The 8569-nt window shown below is 40.9% G+C and overlaps 2 pseudogenes; both read left to right on the forward strand.

Annotated features, from left to right (window-relative positions):
- The first annotated feature begins 806 nt into the window (after positions 1-806).
- Positions 807-1760, forward strand: LOC102866765 (annotated as a pseudogene).
- Positions 1761-7275: 5515 nt separating this feature from the next.
- LOC102867178 lies at positions 7276-8027 on the forward strand (annotated as a pseudogene).
- The last annotated feature ends 542 nt before the right edge of the window (positions 8028-8569 follow it).

Below are 8569 nucleotides of genomic sequence, written 5' to 3' on the forward strand. Positions count from 1 at the left end.
CTCATTGTATATACATCTAATTGTATATATGTATCATTGCTTTAATGGCTTAGTGGCAAGAAGCTATACTGCAATCCCAAAAGCACATGGTTTAAATCTACCAGTTGTTCCCTTGCCCTCCCCCACCCCCTACCCCTGCCCCGCACCCTGTGATTACCTGCTTCTAAAAACCTGCTGGAAGGTCAGCTATAGGTCGGTCTGACTCTGTGGTACACAACAACAACAACATTCACCATTTCAGGGAGTTCTGGTAGCCTAGTGATAAGAACTTATGCTGAAATCCACAATATATGCAGTTCGAATCCACCTAATGCTTCACGGGAAGTTGAGCAGTCTCTTCCCATGGAATGTACAGCCTCTGCAAAGCTGCTGAAGGGTCAGCCACGGATCAGCCAACAAGAACCTCGACAAACTCCATTATAGGGAGCTCTGGTGGCCTAGTAGTAAGAAGAGATGCAACAATCCCAAAGGCATGAAATTCAAACCCACCAACTGCTGCTTGTGATTTACTGCCTCTGAAAACCCACTGGAGGGTCAGCTGTGAGCTGGTTCTGACTCAATGACATACAATGGCAACAACACATCAATCTCAATTTTGGACAATTTATTAGGAAGACCAAAGAAAAATTGATGTTTTGTATCATTGAACATTTTTAATGTTTAATGAAGAATATTTACTATGTCCAGGACTGCCAGAAGAACAAATAAATCTGTTTTGAAAGAACTGTAGTCAGGCTATGTACTCCTCATCAGTTGACCAATTGCCCTCTCTTCTTGTGCAGCCTCAGCCACATCCCTAAGACATGATGGTGAAGGTTGGAGTAAACAGTTTTGGCTGCATTGGACACCTGGTCATCATAGCTGCTTTTAACTCTGGTAACATGGGTGTTGTTGACATTAATGGCCCTTTAATTGACCTCAACTACATGGTCTACATGTTCCAGTATGATTCTACCCATGGCAAGTTCAATAGCACTGTCAAGACTGAAAATGGGAAGCTGGTCATCAATGGGAAAACCATCACTGTCTTCCAGGAGCAAGATCCTGCCAACATCAAGTGGGGTGATGCTGGTGCTAAGTATGTTGTGGAATCCACTGGTCTTCACAATCTTTGAGAAGGCTGGGCTCACTTGAAGTGTGGTGCCAAAAAGGCAATCATCTCTGTTCATTCTGCTGATGCCCCCCATGTTTGTGATGAGCATGAACCATGAAAAATATGACAACTCTCTAAGATTGGCAGCAATGCTGCCTGCACCACCAACTGCTTGGCCCTCCTGGTGAAGGTCACCCATGACAACTTTGGCATCGTAGACAGACTCATGACCACAATCCATGCCATCACTGCCACCCAGAAGACTGTGGATCGCTCTTCTGAAAAGCTGAGATGTGATGTCTGTCGAGCTTCCCAGAACATCATCCCTGCATCTACTGGTACTGCCAAGGCCATGGGCAAGGTCATCCCTTATTAGCATGGCTTTCTATATCCCCACCCTCAATGTATCGGTCATGGATCTGACCTGCTACCTGAAGAAATCTGCCAAATATGATGACATCAAGAAAGTAGTAAAGTAGGCATCAGAAGGATCCTGGGAAACACTGAAGACCAGGTTGTCTCCTGTGACTTTAACAGTGACACTCACTCTTCCACTTTTGATGCTGGGGTTGGTATTGCCCTGAATGACCATTTTGTCAAATTCATTTCCTGGTATGACAATGAATTTGGCTACAGCAATGAAGTGGTAAACCAGATGGTCACATGACCTCCAAAGAATAGGAGCCCCTTGGACCACCAGCCCCAGCAATAGCACTAGAAGAGAGAGAGACCTTCAGCTGCTGGGGAGTCCTTGCCTCAATTTGATACCCCCACACACTGAGAATCTCACATCCTTGACAGTTTCCATCCAGTCCCCTTGAGAAATGGGAGGGGCTTTGAGAGCCCATCTTGTCAGGTATCATCAATAAAGTACACTGTACTCAGCCAAAAAAAAAAAAAAAAAGAGCTATAATCAGAAAGCTCATTAGAAGTAAGGGTGACAAGACTTCATTTCATGTGCTTTGACATTTTATTTGGCAGAACCAATCCCTAGAGAAGAACATCACACTTGACAAAGCAGAGGATCTACAGAAAAGAAACGGATTGACACAATAACTACAACAATAGCAGCTCAAAGACTGTGAGGATTGAACACAAGAATTATGCTACCTAGGCAGTATTGTGTTGTGCTGTCCCTGGGATCACTAGAAATCAGAACCAACTCAGTGGCACCAAACAACAAAATCTCCATTTTCCAGATGAAAAGAAGTGAGATTTCAAGAGTTGAAACAACTCACAGACTCATATAGGTTGAGGAGCAAAGTGTATGTTTTTAAGACAACACACTTTATTATGTTGCTGCCATTTTCCCCAAGAAGGATTAGATAAGTCTTTGTACATAATTAAATATCCTGATCTCCAGTGCAGAAAGGACTTAATTTCATGCTGGATTAAATGGTCCAGGATGGTACAGTCGGTACAAAATCCCTGACACAGCACTCAGTGTAAGGCATGACTTGCCCATCTTGATTGTGGCATGGCACAGGCAGGCAGCACCACACACCTTCCAGATGCAGTGTGAGGACAGAAATTCTTTCCTAACTAAATTGGATATCTTGCTGATGCTCTTTTTGGAGAGATGTCTTCATATGGGAAAGATAGGCTATTTAATACAACTGTAGTCAGAAAATAACAGAGCAAAATTTGAGACCAAAATTCACCTGCCTATAAAATAATAGGCAAACTTTGGATTGCTGAAGAAGTAAACATGATAGTTAGTTTTCAGAAAGTTAAGTCTATGAAATCTTTATTCATCCAAAGCATATATAAAAAATTCATTTACTTCATTAATGAAGAGACAATACAAATTTCCAGAGGAAAATAACACAAACTAAGGTTTATCTAGTCAACTAAGAAAGGCATGCCCAAATAAGTTTCCTGAATCAGAGACCAAACTATTTAATGACCAACTAGGTAATAAATCAGTAAGCACTGGGGTCATCTTGTCTACCAACCAGAGACTGGTTAGCTTCTCTAATGAATAATGGCACCCTGGTAACTCAGTGGTTACTCACTTGGCTGATTGAAAGATTGGTAGCCAAAACTCACCATCCATCCATCCATCCCATTGAGAGAGACAGCGTGCTAGGAAAGGTGGAGGGTCAGAGAAAGAAAGAAAAACCCTCGACAAAATGGTTTGAGCAGGACAGAGATCTTGAGGACAGCATAGGATAGGGCAAAGTTCAGATCTGTTGTTCATAGGGTCCCTATGAGTTGTATTCTATTGTTGGCACATTAACAACAACCCCACAGGGGAAAAAAGACATGGCAATCTGCTTGTGTGAAGATTCTCTCACTGCCATCAAGACAGTTCGGACTCCGGGACCCTCCATCATCAGGTTTCCAAGGCTGGAGAAGACCACCCATTTTTCTCCCTCCGATATAGATTAGAGTCTAGAAACCCTTCAACTTAGCCTAGAAAAAACAGTTCTACTCTGTCCTGTAGGGTCACTGTGAATAGAAATCAACTTGATGAAAACAAGCTAAAGAAAAGAAGTCTGTGAATCAACATATAACTTCACAGCTTCTGGTCCTAATCAATAGCAAATAGTAATTCAAGCAAAAGAATCACATAATCCTTGGGTAAGCTTGTAAAACAATGCATCAGGATGTCAATGAAAGTTTGATATAATCTTTTTAGAAAGTAGTTAACTGGGGCTTTTAAACATAGTTTGGCATTTCACATTAACATAGAACAATGAAATGGATTATCGTCACATCCTCTATCTTCAATCTACTGCAAATACAAGTAACTATGTCATCATTTCCCAAGTTCCCCTGACAGACCTTTACATTGTTAGTTGTTTGCCATGGAGTCAGAGCCAACCCATGGCTGACCTCCCAGCAGGTTTTCAGAGGCAGTTTAATCACACAAGAGGAGAGATTGCTCATCTTTGTCCTATGGAGCAACCTTGTACCTTCAGGATTGCAGTGCAGTTTCTTACAAAAGCCCTCTACTTTGTCTATGTAAGACTACATAAAAGTCTATGTAAGAATTTTCAATTACAAACAGAATTTCCTATTTTGTGTTGCAGTTAGTGATGGTGGTGGTGGTGGTGTGTGCTTTCAAGTTGGAATCAATCCATAGCTGACCCTCCAGTGGGTTTTTAGAGGCAGTAAAATCTGCAAGAGAGAAGATTGCCCACATGTTGTTAAAATGTAACATGTTGAAAGACTATTTCCAAAGCAAATACAGGCATCAACTGCAAAGGGGGAAACAAAGACTATTTAAAAAGTGCACATTAAAGTGCTACCAAAAAGAGAGCTCTCCAAAAACACTAATCTCCTAGTATTATAATCCCCTAGTTAGCATTTGTTTAAACACACTTAGTCCACGAAAGATACTATTTTGCTTCACTTGTCCTTATGAATAAATGATAATGACTTGAATTTCCATCGCACTCTTTAGACTCTTTAACTCGGAGTCCAATAATTGGTATTTTGTGACAATCCAGCAGAGGCTCTTCTGAAGTCTGGTTTTGTACTTATATGGGGGCGGGGGGGGCGGGGAAGCAGCTCAATAAGAAGCTGAGTAGTGGCAATCAAGTTTGGAGAGAGAGTTTAGGAAAAAGCGTCTTAACTACTTATTAACTTTCTAAAATATGGTGAACCCCTTAGAAGCACCTATTTACATAAAAATCAATACAGTAATTACAGATTATTACTTGTCTGTTCATTAAGAGAAGTCTCCTGAGAATCTCAACTCATCACTTAATGCTGGTCCCTCATCCAACTTCGCCTGAAACACCTGGAGAATGTTTTAAAAATAGGAACGGTGATTGCCCATGCCACCACTGACATTATGCAATAGATGGGACCCAGGAAGATGCATCTGAAAACTACATCCTGATTCAGATGCACACCAAGTGTGGGAACCACTGACTGGGAGGACACTCCGCTGTGTCAGTCTATTTCACAAAATAGTTGTACTTAAAGTCACTGGTTATTGCATCCTGAAAATAACTGAGAAAAACCTTTGTTGTCGTTTATAGTTGACATCAACCCAAGATGATCTTAATGGGAGCTCTGCAGCTTTGGTGAGAAGGACTGCTGTGTTGCAATCCCAAAGATATGTGGTTCAAATCTACCAACTGTTCCATAAGAGAAGGATAGGCAATCTCCTCCTGTGCCATTTATAGCCTCTGAAAACCCTCTGGAGGGTCAGCTATAGGTCAGTTCTGACTCGATGGCACATAACAACAATCACCTTATATATTATAATAGAATAAAACATCGCCCAGTCCCCATCATCCCCTCGATCATCAACATGTTCAATCCATCAATTGGGCCATAATACCAATCCATCTCACTGAAAGTTTCCCACACCCTCACTGTCCTCTGCTTCACCAAATGTGACTGGTGCCATTTCTCTGATTATTCTTTCTAATAGTGTGTCCAAATCAGGAGAACTAGACTATGTTCCATTGTGTTCCATTGACTAATTTTCAGAAGTAGATTGCCAGATCTTTCTTCCTAGTCTGCAAGCTTGACTGAAATCTGTCCACCTTGGATGACCCTGCTGCTATTTGCCATACTGGTGGCATAGTTTCACAGCAAGCATGAACGGGAGGTGGTTAAAACACATAACTTAACATAATTATAATAATTCTATGTATCCTATAACTCTAACTCTTAATAGAAATGGGTTAGACTTAACCTCCAAATGATCTAAATAATAAACTTTTTTTGTATAGTTTAATCTTGCATCTCATGAATGAACTGAGATTCTGTCAACTTAATTCAAGATTGGAAACTGAGGCCCTAAACCCACAGACCAAACTCAAATCACTACTGTTGTTAGCTTTTTCCTCTATGTAAATTCTGGAAGCCGAAGTGGCATCCACTTCCTAAATAGCATGCCTCTAGAAACTCTATGAACTTTGATAAATGTCGATAGTTATAGAAAGGCTTCAGGCCTTTTGTTCATAGGGTCACTATGAGTCGTGCTCAACTAGATGACTATCAACCACAACAAATGATAATTTAACAAACAGGAGTGCTTTAGTGTTAGGATTTTCACCTTTTATTGCAGAAGGCCCAGGTGTTTGCTACTGGTCCATGCAGCTCATGTGCAGTTACCACATATGTCAGTGGAGGTTTTCGTATTCCTGTAACTGAACAAACCTTCTCAACTATGACAGACAAGGAGGAAGGCCTCAGGAGCTACTTCGGAAAGTCAGCTAATGAAAACCCTACAGAATACACCAATTTGATCGATAACTGATCAAGCTGATAATGAAGGATTGGGCAATGTTTCCTTCCATTGTTGCCATGAGTAGGGGACCAATGTGACAGAAACTAGCAACAAAACGATAAATATACTTTTAATGAAAGATACTGAAACTCCCATCAGTGAGATATGGAACAAAATTTCAACATCAAAAACAATAAGGATGATTTTTGTTGTTATTAAGTGCCAATTCTTGGTGATCCTATGCACAGCAGATCTGAACCCTATCAGGATGCCATCCTTATCATCTCTGCCATACTTGAGCTCAGCGCTACAGCCACTGTATCAATCTATCTCTTTGAAAGTCTTCACTTCCTTCACCTTTCTGACCCTCTGCCTTTCCAAGCATCATGTCCCTTTCCCAGGTATAGCCCCTCCTAACAACATGCCCAAAGTTAGTGAGATCAAGTTTCACCATCCTTGCCCCTAAAGCTGCACATTCTGAAAGACATAACTGTTCTTCTGGCAGTCCATGGGACACTCAGCACTCTTCTCCAACACCTCAACTCAAAGCATCAATCTTTCTTCTGTCATTCTTATATATTATCAAGCTCTCAGATGTGAAGCAGGTGATTGAAAAGAGCATGGCTTGAGTCAGGTGCAACTTAGAATTTAGACTGATATCATTGCTCAGCCTCCTTTGGGGAATTATCTAGCAGAAGTCTTTAGAGTGTAGCACATCTTCGATTTCTTGGCTGCTGGTACCAATGGTACTGAGTGTGGATCTAAGCAAGATGAAATCATTGACAATTTTAATATTTTCTCCATCTTATCATGAAGTTTTCTACTGGCCAGAATCCATTAGTCCATATTGATAGAAATAAGGGAGGAGGAAAATTCATCCTGTTAGAAGAATGCTACCTAATAAATGTGAATAATAAAAGTAGAAAACAAGCATTTGGCAATTACTGAAGTAACAATTAATGGCCTCAAGAATCATGAATGAGGTATAATGGAGTCAGTGGAGATGGGAGTCATGGCAGGCCACCACACATCACATGTGTTATTTAAAGTGGGAAATCACTTGTATATCGTGCATATCTATCGTGATGTTCTTGGGATAAAGATTCTCCAACAAGAGGAATTTGAAGAAGGCTGCAAAACCAAAAGTAATAGACCTTATGATGGAAAACGAGCAAAACAATGGTGGGACTTGGGCTTGAGGATGATCATTTTGCTGTAGGACTCACTCACAATTACGGTGTTGGAGACTACAAACTAGACAATGGGTATCACGCTCACTTCTAGTCAGACTGTCAGCAAAGGCAGGACCTTGACATGATCATTCAAAGAAGTTTCCAAAAGTGTTTTTGAAACTGAAGCCCCAGGAGGATATAAATTCTACTTGTCAACTCACAATCCACCTCAGTCAGAACCTGTACTAAAAGTGACTCTAGTAGTGTCTGATCTTCAGAAGTCCTTGAACTATTGGTTTAACATATTGGTAATGAAAATTTATGAAAACAATGGACAGAAGCACAGGGTTTAGCTGCACTATGCTGACAACCAGTGTAAACTGACCCTCTACAGGTCAAAGGTGCAGTTGGTTTTAGAGGCAGCTTTTGGACAAATTGCATTTTGGTTTTTGGTTTTGGGTTTTTGGGTTTTTTCCCCCCACAGAAAGAGCTGTCAGGTATAGAAGAATTGATGAAAAGGGAGAAGCAGAAGATTCTGGTACTCCAGGAAAAGGAACAGTACAATTGACTGACCTTGAGGGCGATGAAGTATTTCTAGAACTTCCCAAGATAGATCCAGAGGGAAGCAAACTGATGGCTAAGGCAATGGCAAATAAGAATGATGAACAGTTTTCCAAAGGAAATAAACCAAAGGCTTCAAGCTAACAGAAGACATTTGGAATGAGACTTTGCGATTCCTGTCCAGTACCTGTAAGCCTGACGTGTCCATTCATGATACATGTCCTTATAACTTGATGGTTTCCCATATAGGCTTGGAGGCCAATGTAATAGAGATTTGTGATCTCAAGTCTTAGAGAGCTTCAATACAAGAAATGAAATCCCATTATGATTGGTCCAAGTAGAGTTGAACTCTAGTTAAAGTAGACTCTAATTTGGCTTTAAGAAGACTTCAGGGAGGGGAGCTGCAACTACAGTCCCAGAGGCACACGGTTCAAATCCACCAGATGCTATGCCGGGAAAAGGAGGGACAATCTCCTGCTGTCAGATTTGATATGACAGTACACTCACACAAAAATTAAAAAAAAAAAAAAAGAAGACTTCAGGGATGTT

Source organism: Elephantulus edwardii, unplaced genomic scaffold (assembly GCF_000299155.1).
Source record: "Elephantulus edwardii isolate Elephantulus edwardi_28Jun2011 unplaced genomic scaffold, EleEdw1.0 scaffold00101, whole genome shotgun sequence".
Taxonomy (NCBI): domain Eukaryota; kingdom Metazoa; phylum Chordata; class Mammalia; order Macroscelidea; family Macroscelididae; genus Elephantulus; species Elephantulus edwardii.